The sequence below is a fragment of the Scyliorhinus canicula genome, chromosome 5 (genome assembly GCF_902713615.1).
Source record: "Scyliorhinus canicula chromosome 5, sScyCan1.1, whole genome shotgun sequence".
Classification (NCBI taxonomy): Eukaryota; Metazoa; Chordata; class Chondrichthyes; order Carcharhiniformes; family Scyliorhinidae; genus Scyliorhinus; species Scyliorhinus canicula.
Window position 1 is genome coordinate 28,062,918 of NC_052150.1, and position 14,627 is coordinate 28,077,544.

At 45.9% G+C, this 14,627-nt stretch overlaps 1 protein-coding gene and 1 pseudogene across 2 annotated transcripts in view; both read right to left on the reverse strand.

Annotated features, from left to right (window-relative positions):
* The window catches only part of LOC119965868 (solute carrier family 12 member 7-like), a 320,909-nt gene that overhangs the window by 289,229 nt on the left and 17,053 nt on the right, over positions 1-14,627 (reverse strand). The window lies entirely within an intron of this gene.
* On the reverse strand, positions 5,835-6,331 carry LOC119965869 (annotated as a pseudogene).

Genomic DNA, 14,627 nt, shown 5'->3' on the forward strand with positions numbered 1-14,627 from the left:
GGATAATGCAGGTGGGCCAGCCAATATGCTTCCAGGTATTTCCCAATACTGTTCTATCAAATGTTTAGAAAATTGAAAGCAAACTCAATCCAAGACTCATTTTGGGTAATTTTGAAATTCGGCAACAATCGATGTGGATTACCCTGATCGTAGAACCCATCCAACTCTCGTTTACAGATTGTGCTGCATGGAGGAGAACCTGCTGGTTCAAATCTAAAAAAAAAAATGTTTGCACAATGGCCGGGCATTTTCCTCCACATAAAGACCATCCACTTGGTGGTGACAATATTTATCATAGAACTATCTCTATTCTCCGTCTCCATGAGAAACAGCTTTACGTTTGCTCACCTCCCCCTCTTGAACACAATCAGGCATGACATCCTATCCTGTGAGATCAACACATCTATCCATTTCACAAGTATCACTATTATCAGGTCTAGTTTTGAAAATGTTTATTTTCAGACGGTGACAAGGTGTGGCTGAGCACACACACACACACACACACACACGCACACACACGCACACACACGCACACACACGCACAGGATTGAGTCAGATTGCACTTTCTCATCACTCAAATGACTCAGATTGGGAACGGTGAAAATATTATGGCATTTCTTGGCATAGGAGGGGGGTGGCATCCCGGGGCCCCGTGGGCCAGCTGGTGGCGAGTTAAAGTTCAGCCATTTCTGACTGTGACCTTTGTGCATGTCTAAACAGATTCCATACATGTATTGCCACAAAACAAACTCCCCTCACCCTCCCACACCAGGCCAGCTGTCTTCGGTTCTTAACGTTGCTGCATCATGTTGCAACCTCTCACAGCCACAGTTTGATGGTTTGATATCCAACACAGCTTCTCCCTCTCTTTAGTTCTGATGAAGAGCCAAATGGACTCAAACGTTAACTCTGCTTTCTCTCCCTCCAGGTGCTGCCAGACCTGCTGCGCTTTTCCAGCATCCTCTGTTGCTGTGATGAAAGGTAAGCTAGGGGCAGCACAATAGCACAATGGTTAGCACAGTTGCTTCACAGCTCCAAGGTCCCAGGTTCGATTCCCGGCTTGGGTCACTGTCTGCGCAGAGTCTGCACGTTCTCAGTGTCTGCGTGGGTTTCCTCCAGGTGCTCCGGTTTCCGCCCAGAGTCCAAAAATGTGAAGGTTAGGTGGATTGGCCATGCTAAATTGCCCTTAATGTAATAAAAAAGGTTAGGTGGGGTTACAAGGATAGGGCGGAGGTGTGGAGATAGGACACAAGAACATAAGAACTAGGAGCAAGAGTAGGCCATCCGGCCCCTCGAGCTTGCTCCGCCATCAAAGAAATCATGGCTGATCTTTTGTGGACTCAGCTCCACTTTCCTGCCCAAACACCATAACCCTTTATCCTTCAAAAAAAACTATCTTTATCTAGGTTTGAGGTGTGGGGATAGGGTGGAGGTGTGGGCGCTCTTCCAAAGGGCCAGTGAAGACTTGAGGGGCCAAATGGCCTCCTTCTGCACTTTAAGTTCTATGATTCTATGATAACACTGGCTGCGGTTTGATTCAGCAGAAATGATCAGAGTGGAATTATGATGGACATTGAAAAGACTGCTAACCATTTAGATTGAACATTAAACTCAACCACGCACGCCCCCTGGTTTAATGCTCATTCGAGAAAAAGCTGCACAATGATCTTAAGAAATACAATGAAAGTATAATTGAGGTGATTTGCAAGGTACAGAAAAGAAACACATGCCTACTTGCATAGTGTAGTGCCGATGATAACGTCAGTGCCCATGATAATGTTTTAATGAAGGGGTTAAGCTGCTCATGAGACCATTGAGGCAGGTAGGTACACTCTTCATTTATTCTGGAAAATGCTGTATTCCAGGACAGATACTCCCAAGAGGGGAAAAAAGGGAACATGTCAAGCAGCAAAAGTTGAAATGCAGCAACAAATGCAGCAAGTGGTTTTAAAGTGAAGTTGCCGCTTGTGTACCATTTTCAAACACCCAGGGCACTGAAGGGCCGTTCAAAGAACAAGCAACCTGGTGTGTGGGGAGACAACAAGACATGGGTAACTCAACAATTTTTTGAGAATCGGTTTACATCCCACTTAATTTTCCAGCGGTCAAGGATTATTGTTCAGCAAATAATCTTGGCAACAAAGGATTGCTACTCCTGGCCACCCCATGCCACCGAGGTCATCAAACCGCCTTGAATTTTCAGCCTATGGATCAAGGACAATGCTCAAGACCTATGAGCAAAGAACTTTGCAAAGACAAAACTGAAGGTGGTGCTCCTAGTTGAAAGGAATTTTGGAAAAGTTGGAATATTGTTAAGCCCATTGAGAACGTGTGGCTTGGAAGGGAGGGTAACTCGTCCGATATGAATGAACGGCGTGTGGAGGGAGTTGTGACCAGATTGTGTTCGATCCATAGTTTGGAGGAACCAACTGAGAAAATCCAAAAGATGACTGTAGAAACGGGCCAGCAAATTAGATAGTTACTCATAGGATGATCCAAAAACACACCTCCCATGCTGAGGCATAATTTACCACGGAGCTGATAAAAATGGAACAGGGGGCTATAAAAGAGGGGGGGGATGATGGGCAATAACAACCAAATACATTGATCTCAATTTAGTTCAAAACTTTAAAAAGCTTGATAATGCAATGTCCTTCCTTGATGACCAAAAGGGCACAACAGTAGTTAGCATGGCTGCCCTAAGGCACCAGGGACCCAGTTTCAATTCCGGCCTTAGGTAGAGTTTGCACATTCTCCCTGTGCCTGTGTGGGCTGCCTCCCACAGTCCAAAGATGTGCAGGTTAGGTGGGGTTACGGGGATAGTTCGGGGGCAGTGGGCCTAGGTAGGGTGCTCTTACAGAGGATCTGTGCAGACTTGATGGGCCGAATGGGCTCCTTCTGCTCTGTTGGGATTCTATGACCCTGGCAGAAAACCTAGTTCCATAGTGATCAAAAGCATTAACAAAGCAGTCAACAGCAACATGGAGCTCTGCATAGAAATAAAATGCAGCTGTCATGAGAAAATCTTCAAAAGCTCCATTGCAAAGAACAATTCAAAAAGGATGCTGCAATGAGAACCAATAGTCTTTACAAAAATCCTTCCAATAACCCTCCAAAAAAATTTAAAAAGGAGTCCTCCCAATCTCCAGTAAATCCTGAACCACAACTCCTCCATTCCCCACAACGAGACAAGGCTTCACACTTGGGCGAATACAAGTTTTGTTAGAATAGTCAGATCAATTTATTACTTATATTTTTCGTATTTCGTGGAAATGTCTTTATTGAAATGTATATTCGAAAGGCCACCCCCTCCAGGTACATAACCCCCATTCATAACATTCCAGCTGTAGGCCGAATAACATTCTTTCACATAGCATCACGTTGCCACACCACCCAGGGAAGGAGCTACAAGGGCAAGTGTAGCAACATCATGGGACCATTACCAGCAGGTTCTCCTCCATGCAGCACAACTTATAGAAACAAAGAGTTCATCAGTGGGCCAAAAACCTGGCATTGATCAACAACCCAACTACTCCAACTCAGTCACAAGTGTGTGCAATCGAAGGGATGCAGTGCAGTAACTTGCCAAAGACTTCATTGACACCACCTCCCAAGCCTGCATCCTCCACCACCTGGAAGCACAAGAGCAGCAGGCACACGGGAGAACTGTTACTTCAATATTCTCTATTGGGGGTTGCAATCGCTATTCCTTCCATCGACACTGGATCTCAAGATGCCAGAAAGGGTAACCAGAGTCTGGAATTCGCTGCCCCAGTTGGTGGTGGAGGCAGAGAGGCCCTAAATTCTTAAGATACCTGGATCTGTACCTTAAATGCTGCAAGATACAGGGCTATGGAACGGTGTACAGGAAGGCGGGATTAGAATGGGTGTCTTCAGGCTGGCATGGACAAGATGGGCCGAATGTCCTCCATCTGTGCTGTCACTTGTCTATGGTTCTAAAACTCCCCACCCAACAGCACTCTGAAGCAACATCACCACACGCCACTGCAGAGGTTCAAGGAGGACAGCATTTCAACGGTAACAGGATGGGCAATATATCCTGACTGTGCCAGTGGCACCTATATCTCAAAATAATAAAACATGGAACATTCCTTACTGAGTTCCCATAAGAACAATGCCACCACAGGGACTGCAGCATTAAGGATAATGCCCATCACACACCTCTCTTCGGAAAATGCCAGAAATATCCACATCCCAAAACAAGGTCTCACACAGCCTTCGTTAATGTGATACAGTAGACAGAGAGATAATATCTATCGTGTAACAGGGCTAGTGCTCAACTACCTGGAACATGAACATTCAGAAGAAAAGAATAACAAAGCAATTAGAATTTGCCCAGAGGTCAATGTATCAAAACAAAGTAGAGATCTGCATTGTCTACGACTTATTAAGTTAGTGCACTGGCAAAGGCAATTTTACTGTGAAAGAGTATCAATGGCATCATACTTGGCCCACCACGACTCTCCTATTTAACCAGTTGTTACACATGAACAAAGAATGAAAACGGCACAACTAGAAGCCTTTTGGCCCGTTTTGAATCCATATCCAAACTCTCTGGAAATCGGCTTGTACATTTAAAACAGAATTCTGATGTGGCCCTGTAAAATATCAGTATCATCAACTACCAAGGCAGAGCTTTGCTTCTCCCATGAACTAACGTGCCAATCAGGCCAATTTGCCAGCAGTTGGATCCAGGGTTCTTTTGCCACCCGTGCTGCAGCAGACTGGGAAGTAGCACATAATACCACCCGATTGCTGTATGTTAATAGGAGACTATAGCTCACATTATAAGCAAACAGGTAAATGAAGAGTTTTTTTGATCAAAAAGCACATCTAAAATAATCAATCATTTTTGCTATTGTTGTCAAAATTCCATTCTCAGGAAGTGGATTCAACAGCTTAGCACGACCCGAATTCAACTCGCAGCTTGGGTTAAAAATGTGAACTGCAAAGTGCAGGCTCGGGAGGGTCCGAGGCAGTCAATAAAAGCTTCCTTGGATAATTTAGTGCACACGTTTAAAACCTGTTCAAATGTTTTTAATATTAGTTTTGAAGAATTTAAGCTACTGAGAAAAATGGCGAATGAAAATACAGTAGTTTCCCAACAACACTTGAGCACTTTCTGAAGGCACAGTGCCAGCTGGTGGTCAGATCCTGCAACTACACTTGTTAATGAGCATCTCGGTCACTGAAACATTCTGTTAGCTTAAACATAGAATTTACAGTGTAGAAGGAGGCCGTCCCGTCTGCACTGGCCCTTGGAATGAGTAACCTGTTGTTATGCTTCTTCATGTAGCAGAAGCCGCTTCCTTTTTTTTTTCCAGAACATCCAAAATATTTAATTACAAAAAGGAGAAAGCTCTTAACTATGTCCAATTTGCTGCTGCAATGTAAAAATCAAATTCAATTGTTGAAAAAGCTCAGTCCACAGAACCGTCTTGAACAAATGCTGCTAACCTTTTTTTAAAAGCACACTTTTCCAATGTTTGCAAAACTTTATGCTGCTGCCCGGAAGACCAGTTGGTGCAGGATCAGTCTGCAGATTTTAAAATACCTAACAGAGCTGCTTCTTAAGTTGCCTTTTCTTGAGAACTATTTTTTTTTTAAATTTAGAGTACCCAATTATTTTTTCCAATTAAGGGACAATTTAGAGTGGCCAATCTACCTATCCTGCACATCTTTTGGATTGTGGGGGTGAAACCCACGCAGACACAGGGAGAATGTGCAAACTCCACACGGACAGTGACCCAGGGCCGGGATTCGAACCCGGGTCCTCAGCGCCGTAGGCATTCGAGAACTATTATTACAAAAAGTCAAACTACTTTTGTCAGTCGAACATCACCTGGAATTTTCAAAGCAGTTAGTTTTTGTAGTTGTTGAACGCGATGTGTGAAATCAAAAAGCCGCTGCCCATCCACCTGGACCCGGAATTGCTGGTGTTCATAGAATTTCCATCTTGAAGTGCTGCAGAGCTGTGAAAGGGAAATGGGGGATAATTTTCTCTTCTTTTCCCCATTTGCCTGAAACTTTGGCATTCCGTACAACCGAGCGATCCCGGAAGTTAATGGTCACTTCGAGGCCTACATCTGTCTCTGGTTCCAAAGGGTTGCTGATGAGACTTAGTACAACGCTGTTGGGGTGTGAATGAACCATCCCAGTGATGCTCATCTTCATGGAGGGTTTCAGCCCACTTTTGATCTCCCCAACAAACGGCTTATCAGATGATGTGTTGTCCTGATCCGCCATGTTTGTGGTTCTATTTTTTTGTTTGTTATATAGCTAGATAAGGGGTCGGGGTGAGTGCACCAGTTGCACTGGAGCTGTTTTGTTTTTTTTTTAAACTGGGTTATCTCCATTTGGAAGCCGCGCCTGCCTCCATCTCCCTCAGTACAGGCCCGCCAGCCACCGCTGTCATGGTAGCCCCGGCGGGGGTATAAGCTGCTTCCTTGATGTATACTCCGACAAAGGAAGGTTCAGACTTGGAGATAGGTTTAACACATTTATTAAACTATTAACAATTCTCCTACTTGGGTTCGACTCTCCTGCTATCTTACTATAGTAACTCAATCTAACTAACCAGTCTGCTCTAATCCATGCGGTGGGTGTGATGCTTCCTGATCTGTCCCTGTGTCTCTGAATGTCGCCTATGGAAAGAGAAAGAGCATGTGTTTCCTGTCCTTTTATATGGGTAGCCCCCTTGTGGTAGTGCCACCTCTGGGTGTGTCTTGACTGCCCATTGGTTGTGTCCTATCTTACTGACCTACTGGTTGAATGTCTGTGTGTCATGATGTCTCTGGTGCTCCCTCTAGTGTTTATTTAGTTCTAGTGTTTCTACATTAACCCCTTGTGCATTTACAGTGATGCATATCACCACATACCCCACTTAAGCCCCACATCTCCACTCCATCCCGGTAACCCTAGTAACCCCACTTAACCTTATTGGACACCAAGGGCAATTTAGCTTGGCCAATCCACCTAACCTGCACATCTTTGGACTGTGGAAGGAAACCGGAGCACCCAGAGGAAACATGGGGAGAACGTGCAGACTCCGCACAGACAGTGATCCAAGCCGGGAATCGAACCTGGGACCCTAGTGCTGTGAAACAACCATGCTAAGCACTGTGCTACCGTGCTGCCCGTAGCAAGTACAACAGCTAAGAAATTTGAAATGTAAAGCAGATATACAAATTTTAAACTTTTTACTAGTTGTTTTATGACTTTCCAGACCTTTTGGTGAAGCACATAGTGCGCTCAGAACCAATTAACTTGACCAGATATCATTCAGTTCCCAATGCAAAGTCACAAAATTGCATTTATAATCTTCCAGTTTTCCATTGAAAATTGCCCATGGAAACTTCTCTTTCTGTCATCATACCCTTGCACCAGAAATGGAACGACAGCAAGGACCTGCAGTCTTAACACATCATCCAGCAAACTAAAACTAGGGCTTCTAAATTGAATGAATGGAATTTATTTTTGCTCCTACCATATCCCAGTATGAATGTTTTATTATTTAATATTTCTCTAACATTCACTTGGCAGCAAAGAAGCACAGCAGATGACATGACTTGATGATTGCCAAGTAGACATCTCTTTCTTCTGAAAAATAGCACACTTCGGTATCTAACAACTGGATTGCATGAAGTCCTGGATTGCATGGAGTTCATTAATTGCCAATGACAAGATCGGTCCTCGACATGTGGTTCTATAATAATCTTTATTACTGTCACATAATCCCCTAGTCGCCACATTCCAGCACCTGTTCGGATATACAGAGGGAGAATTCAGAATGCCCAATTCACCTTGCAAGCAAGTCTTTTGGACTTCTGGGAGGAAACCGGAACACCCGGAGGAAAGCCACGCAGACACGGGGAGAACGTGCAGACTCTGCACAGACAGTAACCCAAGCAGGAATAGAACCTGGGACCCTGACGCTGTGAAACAGCAGTGCTAACCAATGTGCTACCGAGCTGCCCTTAAAATCAGCAGCAGGATCTAATTGCAGCAGGAAGCTTGCAATTAGCTACTGATTCACATGCAATAGCTAGGTTTCTTTACTTCAGTGAAAGTACCACACTTAATACAAAGACTTCAGTTTCCCTGACCCCATGAAGGTGCAAAGAATCACAAGAAACCATGCTTCATTTAGATAATGTGCCTCTTTTGCAGGAGCGGAGTTTGAGGCAGGAAACCAGCTTTTGTGGTGCACGTCGATTGAAAGTCATCTGTACAAAGCTAATGAAACTCATCTCGGGAGGTTGCGCAACAAAATCAGAGTTTTATGACCCTGTGCTTTAAATAAAAAGTGTCATGTGATTTATTCTCCCGTGTTTCAAAGTCATGTGATTTTGAATATGCTCCTCAGACGGTAGACAGTTGCTGGTTTAACATCTTGTTTAAAAGACAACATAGATTTTTGAGTGCAAGGTAGTGGAGTGGGACTTGAACCCATGTCCCTGTGCCTCCAAGGCAAGAGTGCTGCCACTAAGCCAAAGCATCATTGAGCAATGTATCAGAAGGAAGCAACTGTCACTGGGCCAGTCCCACTCGAAGCAGCAACCTCAAGTTGTACAGCAGTGAGCATTGCCTTAGTAGAACTTTTAACAGGGGCGGCACGTGGCACAGTAATTAGCACTGCTGCCTGCGGCACTGAGGACTCGGGTTTGAATTCCGGCAGTGTGGAGTTTGCACATTCTCCCCGTGTTTGCGTGGGTTTCACCCTAACAACCCAAAGATGTGCAGGGTAGGTGGATTGGCCACGCTAAATTGACCCTTAATTGGAAAGAAAATAATTAGGTATTCTAAATTTATACCAAAAAAAAGATTAAAGAGAAACGGAATTTTACCATTAAAACTGACCAGAAAAAAGTAGAAAACTCTTCCAAACAATTGGAGTAGAGATTCAGCTGGAACTATTTCAACGAGGAAGATAGAACAAAGAAACAACTGACATTCAGTGACCTATAACTTAGTAAATTATCCAAAATGGCCACAACACACAACTGGGACCAAACAACATTTGAAACCAAGCTTTCAAAAAGATGGTGTTCGGGCAGATAAACTGAAGCTTGACCACAGAGTTGGGTTTTAAAGCACAAGAAAGAATCAATGAGATTTCAGAAGGAAATTCCAGAATTTTAAGATCGCGGCAATTGTAGGCACAGTCATCATTTGCTGAGACAATTAAAATTGGGAATGTTCAACAGGCCCGAATGGGAAAATGCAGGCATTGATTATGCTTGTGACAAGTTGCTGAGATAGGGTGGAGCATGGTCCTAGATTTTTTTTTTGAAATAAGGGTGAGAATTCTGAGAAAAAAAGCGGCATTGCATAACCGGCAGCCTTCGTAGGTCAGCAAGCAACAGGAACTTGGTGCAAGTTAGCACATGGGCAGCCAAGCATTAGGAAATGACATTTCTGGAGAGTGGAAATGAGAGTCACATCAGGAATACAAGTCTAGAGCTACAAAGGCATGAATGTTTTTTAACAATATTTTTATGAAAGGCATCTTGCATAAAGACATAGAAATATCAGAAAACCAAAACAGGACACCCCCCCCCCCCCCCCCCCCAAAAGCTGGCACCTTAATTCACTTTAAAGTCGATAAACGGATTCCACCTCCAGGTGAACCCCTCCTCTGCTCCCTGCAAGATAAACTTAACCTTTTCCCAAGTACAGGAATTCTGGCAGGTGGCTCACCCCCACACTTGGCAGCTTAGAGTCCCGTCAGTTCAAAAATTCCAAATCCGGGCTATCGGCGAGTCAAGGGTGGCAAAGTTCTGGACACTGGCCTCTCTCCCCACCTGAACTCCCAGATCTTCCGACACTCTGGGCATCGCCACCTCGGACTCGGCGCCACCCCTGCATCCAGAATCTCAGACATTACGTCCGCGAAACCCTGCCAGAACCCCCCTGAACTTTTAAACGTATGAATGTTTAAACAGATGAGACAAGGCACTGTTGGAGTCAGGCGATGTCAGAGATGGAAATTGGGCATCTACTGATGGCAAGGAGGTGTGGTCAGCTCCTCACCTCGGGGACAAATGTGACATATTGCAGGCTGTGTGGTTAAGCCTCAATTGCCAGGGGAGAGGAAAAGGGGGGGGGGGGGGGGGGGGGGGTGAGGAGAAAGAAGCAGAGAGAGACACACACACACAGACAGACTGTATAGCTGAAGGAAATTTCTGCTCACCCATTGCTGAATGTTGGATAAGTAGCCAGACAGTTTAAGAAATGCACATACATAATGTACATAATTCACACAGTGAATGCATTTTTCCCCAGGTAGTATCACATTCCCGAAGAAACTTGTTCAGGGGACAGTTGGTACATCCTTTTAAGTCTAGGAAGCAAGTCATTCAGAAAATAAAGTACTGGAAGATGCTGGAAGTCTGAAATAAAAATAAATGCTGAACCCTCAGCAGGTCTGGGAGCATCTATTGGGAGAGAAGCAGGAGTGAAGATTTCAGGTCACCAGCCTTTCATCCGAACTGGTTAATACACCAATAAACAGAGTCTATCAGCCTACCGCCATCCAGTGGGAACCAGACATGTAGCACAACTAGGGGAATGTCAAGTTGGCATTCATGGACTGGCATTCATAAAGCAACCACAATCTCAGATGTCCCAACATATTTAACAACCATATAGCTTCCTTTTCAGTATAATCACCTTTGTAATGTCAGAAATACAGACTCTGTGAAATGCAGTCGGCAGTATGCATGCAGAAAGCACTCGGGCAGAAATGGAATAAATAAAATAAGTGGCCTGGTCTTTTAGGATGTTGTTTGAGGGATAACTGTTAGCCACGAGGCCTGGAGAACTTCCAACCCTTTCTAGTAGCGCTGTGGGACCTTTTACACCAAATCGGAGACAAAGTCTGCATAAGACAGCGTCTATCAACTGTCAACCCAGATTATATGCAGAAGTCTCTGGAATAGGACATGAACCATGACTTTCTAAAAAGGCCAAAGTACAGCTACTAGGCAGAGCTATGGCTAGCAGAGTCAGGGACAATATTTTCAGTTTTCATTGTGTTTTGGATTCATACACAGGCCCAGCAAGCACAAAGTTGATCATAGTGAAGCAATGAATCAAATGGAGGGAGATCATGTCTGCAGTGGAGGGATAAGCCAACCTGGGCTGGAATTCTCCGCCTGTTCGCCGGCAGCAGGGTTCGCTGGTTCCGCCAACAGCGGTCCCCCACCTGCTGGTTTCCCATCGGTGTGGGGTGGCTTTAATGGGAATTCGCACTGAGAGCAGAAGGAGCAGAGAATCCCGCTGCCAGCGAGTGGTGCACTGCCAAGAAACACGCAACTGGGAGGCCAGAGAATCCCACCCCTATGACCCACTTAATATTAGACAATCCCAGCCCCGGGATTGTGTGGAGTTTACATATTCTTTCCGTGTCCAGGTTTTCTGACGGTGGAGACAGCTCACCATTGGTTGCTGGTGGGACTTTTTGGTCCTGCTGATGTCTGGAGCATTTTGCATGGCTTATCCGTCCCACCACTGGGGTTGGAGGAGTCACCTTCGGCAGAGCTGCAAGATCCTGCTGGTAGGAACAGCCAGAAAATCATGCCCAAAGTTATGAAAATGTAGTTTTTCCATTCACGTTTAAGGAGACCACAAGCTAAATATGGGGAGAAAACGTAAGAGCAAAAGGAAAATGACCCAGAACAGCTACACATGACTTCATCACATCGTGCATGCATCACAGAAAACCACAGATTAATAAGTGTGGTAGGAAGGCAGCACGGTGGCACAGTGGGTTAGCATTGTGGCCTCACAGAGCCGAGGTCCCAGGTTCGATCCCGGCACTGCGTCGCTGTCAGTGTGGAGTTTGCACATTCTCCTCGTGTCTGCGTGGGTTTCGCCCCCACAACCCAAAAATGTGCAGGGTAGGTGGATTGGCCACACTAAATTGCCCCTTCATTGGAAAAAATGTATTGGGTACTCCAACAAAAAATTTCTTTTAAATAAGTGTGGTCGGATGGTTGATTTTAATATTAAGTAGGGAAAATAGAAATAAAGTATACAAGCAAAAAACTTCTTGATAAACCTTCTGGGCACTAAGTCCCCACGCCCGCCGGAAAAAAGGGCGGGAATCACTCCGGACTTTTCCCTAGTACGTCCGGTGTGATTCTCCGTCTTCAAGGGGGCCAGCAGGGCCCCAGTGTATGTACTGCAGCTCCGGCTGCCGGCGGGGCCCGACAGTTACGTCCACGCGGCCGGCAGCCGGCCGTGGGTCCGCGCATGTGCGCGGCAGCCGTCTTCACGCCAGCCCCCACGCAACATGGCAGAGCCCCACAGGGGCCCGGCGCAGAAGAACATAGCCCAGCACCCCCCCCCCCAAAATGAGCGCGCCCCCTCCCCCCCCCCCCCTGGAATGAGCACGTCGCTGATCGGTAGCTCCCAATCGCGGGCCTGGCCACTGTGGAGGCCCTCCCCCGGTGTTGGATCCCTCCCCTCCGCCCCCCCCCCCCCAACCAGGACGGCCCCTGCATCCAGAACGCAGAGTTCCCACCAGGTGGGACCACATGTGAACCGCGCCAGCGGGACTCGGCGGGCACTTGCCTGTCGAGCGCGGAGAATTGCCGCCGAGTCCGCTTTCAACATCCCCCGCCCGGCACCACGTCAATCGTGCGCGATTGGTGCCAATTCTCTGGTCGCTGGAGAATCGCGTGCCGGCGTGGGAGCCTATTTCGGGTAATTTTCCACCCCTTTTCAAGCGTGCTTTCGGAGCGGAGGGTCGGAGAATCCCGACCCTAATGTTTTATAGAATCCACAAAATTCTACAATGCAAAATGGCCATTTGGCCCATTATGTCTGCATCGACCCTCTGAAGAAGCACCCTACCTACCCAATCCTCCAGCCTATCCCCGTAAACCCATCGAACATGCACATTTTTGGACACCATGGGCATTTCAGCATGGCCAATCCACCCAACCTGCACATGTTTGGACTGTGGGAGGAAACCGGACCATGAGGGGGAAACCCGCTCAGACACGAGGGAGACAGTGCAAACACCACACAGAGTCGCCCAAGCCTGGAAACAAACCTGTATCTCTGGCGCTGTGAGGCAACAATGCTAACCACCTACTATTTATATATGCAACATTTTTGTTAAACAGAATTCTTAATTTTTGGAGCTTAATCCTATGGCTCATCCCAAGTGGGAAGTGTTGAGCCAATACTTTGGAGTCCTACAATCATAAGAGAACCAAGATTGGGAGATTTTAAACACATGCTTCTGCAACAACCTATGTAACAGCATGTGCAACATATTTTTCAAGTGGAAAAAAGAACTTTGTTTCACAAGTCTTCTGCTAAAATCGTAAATTATGTTTTAATTAATTGCCTGTTATAAATACTGACAGGCAAACTTCAGAACAGAAACAGCCTGTACTAACTAGTCTCACTTGTAGTTACATCCTCCCCACATCTCCACAACCTCGCACCCCCTCTCCCCCCCCCCCCCCCCCCCAGTGGATGAGCACGAGTTATTACTAATAGCAAATGGTGCAATTGTAATGTTCTGTTCATGCACAGATCATTACAATCTTTGCAGACATACTGAATTTTTTTAAAATTTAAATTCCCAATTATTAACTGAAAAGACCGTACAACACAAAGCTTCGCAAAAGCATTAAAGCTAAAAATCCAAACAGAACACTTGCTATTCCACTTCTAACTTGAAACTGAGAGTTTCTTGCTACGTTAACGTTTCTTGAGCTTTTATTCAGATCACCGAGAAACAAATGAATGTGTTTCGCCGCTCCCAAGGATTTACTGTTTTTTCTTTTCTTCCCCCAGTTGCCTTCCAGGGAGAGTGGTTCCCTGGGGATTTTCCCAGTAACATCCAGCTGAGAAGCCTCCCGCCCTCCCTGAGGAGCCAGTTATGGTGGCACAGTGGTTAGCACTGCAGCTTCACAGCGCCAGGGATTCGGGTTCAATTCCAGCTTTAAATGGCTGCCTGTGTGGAGTCTGCACGTTCTCCCCGTGTCTGTGTGGTTTCCTCTGGGTGCCCTGGTTTCCTCCCACAGTCCAAAGATGTGCAGATTAGGTGGATGGCCAAGATAAATTGGCCCTTAGTGCCCTGGGATGTGCCGGTTATGGGGAGAGGGCAGTGTGGCAAAGTGTGCCGACCTAAGTAGACTGCTCTTTCAGAGGGTTGGTGCAGGCTTGATGGGCCAAATGGCCTCTTTATGTACTGCAAGGATTCGATGATACTTCCAAACCTCATGTATTTTGATTACCCCAGTGCAGTGACGCTAAATAGAAACACCCCTGGTTCCTGATGTCCCTCCGCTCCTTGCACTGACTGCTGGCAGATTCTTTCACTGCCCGTCTCAAAGCTGTTCTCTGGCTAACTGTGTCACAGATATACCAGAACAAACAAAACTTCCAAACACAACCCTCCACACCCCCTCAGCCCATCTCTGTGGCAACATGTCACATGAACTGTTCCCAGATTGAAAGGTTTATTAATTATAGTTAATAGAACCTGTCCTTTGATTGGAAAAGTACCTGGATGTGTTAAAACCTTCCTCTGTTTACCAGGCGCCTTCAAATTTTGTTTGATCTAGAGGGATTACATTAATAAT